The sequence below is a fragment of the Erpetoichthys calabaricus genome, chromosome 3, assembly GCF_900747795.2.
Source record: "Erpetoichthys calabaricus chromosome 3, fErpCal1.3, whole genome shotgun sequence".
NCBI classification, from domain to species: domain Eukaryota; kingdom Metazoa; phylum Chordata; class Cladistia; order Polypteriformes; family Polypteridae; genus Erpetoichthys; species Erpetoichthys calabaricus.
Genome location: NC_041396.2, coordinates 268640009 through 268641758, shown reverse-complemented (window position 1 = coordinate 268641758; position 1750 = coordinate 268640009).

The following is a 1750-nucleotide window of genomic DNA, read 5'->3' as shown; positions in this document are numbered from 1 at the left end:
TGTACTGTTGTTCCAGTGATTCTCTGAGCTCAGAGTTAATAGCAATGCTGAACTTCTTGTGATTTCTATATTCAGATCCATTTATGACCTTCTGCCTTACATTTCTGCTCAGAAGAGACCTTGCTGGAGCTGGAGGATCACCGTATGTCTTGTTTGAATACTCACTGTTGCCATGCTGATTAAAAGATTAAACTGTTACATGTGCTGCACCTTTACCTTTTAGTTTGGTTGTCCTTCACCCAGTCTGATTTCTTATGCACCTATTTGTGTGTCAGTTAATCAGTTTGGTTCAGTCAACGCATTGTGTCATTCATCATTAGCACTTGTTATCTTTATTTAATCATACACTGGTTTGTAGACCTACAAAGCAATCACATTTTCATATGAAAAGTACTTAATATGTTATGTTAGTGGAATATAGAACTTTTCTTATAACCTTTAACATTTAAAATACATCACTCTAAAATGGTGGAATCAAATATAAGTGAAATTTTGCATGCATTTTACTGTTGATACAACTTAAAATCTAAACTTTAAGCTCTTTCAAAAGTCCCATCTACTTGTAATGAGTGGATGGGAATGGGATATGAAACCATGCCAGTACAGTTCATGGTAATAAATTTGGCATATTATTAAGGTTTGGGCCTACATACAGTAAAATCATACACTTAAAGAAAAATGTCTTGACTTATGAAATCAGAAAAAATAACAGTTATCAGAGAGGTAGTGTAGCTGACGGATGGAGCATTGAGAAGAGAATCCACACTTAAAAGGCAGCTAAATATTTCCTTTCTTACATTAACCCATTATAAAAAATATACCCAGACAACACCAGATACTTTATAAAAATGTAATGTGACTAAGCTTGCCATTACATTCTGATTCATCATTGGGCTATTTGTTTCATGTCTCCTTTCCCTGCTTACAATACCTGACTCTACCAGTTTCACCACTACAGTGCTGCTATTCTTTCTTCAGAGAATAAACTGAATTAAAAAAATCAAGAAAATGAAAGTTATCACCTAATTTGACAACAGGATATAATGTGTTGAAAGGAGGTTAAACACTCAACTCTTAGGTACAAAAATGATTAATAAAAACTCTGCATTTGTATGGGTATGTGGTGGTAGTATTGGGGGGCGGGAGGGGGCTGATCCTATCACAATGTCACTAGCTGTCCATTTTCTGAGCAAACTTTAAACAGATACTTGGGTGAAAAATCACTCCTTCAAGGGCAGTAAAATAATTCATACATCGCAGTTGGTTGCTAATCTTCATTCTTGAAAACTGGTGATTATAAAAAAAATCCAATCTTTCCACATACTTTGACATGTTTTGTCACCCAGAATTATTTTACTAGGGAATGCCTTAACTAAGGTTACATTTTTTCCTGTAGAGAAAAGCCAAGCAAAATGACACCTCCCAGAAGTCCGTAATCTATCCATGGCGAGGTGCTTCTGACACCCCAACACATCAATCTTTAAACCTTCTGTTTCCGAAAACCTATACCCCCGACAGTCTGGGGTGAACTTGAAACGTGTAGGTTTGAATCATCGTGCAGCCATTACAGCCTGCAGCATTTGATGTTCATGGCTGCAGTGCACAATATGAGTGGTTTGTTAGATGAGGTTCCTCTGGTGACAGTTCTTTGCCTCTGAAGTCCAAAGACGTGTTCTCAAGTTGATTATTGACTTTAAATTGGTCAGCTGCGAGTGAGTAAGAGAAGTGTGCGAGTTAGTGTGGCTTCTAG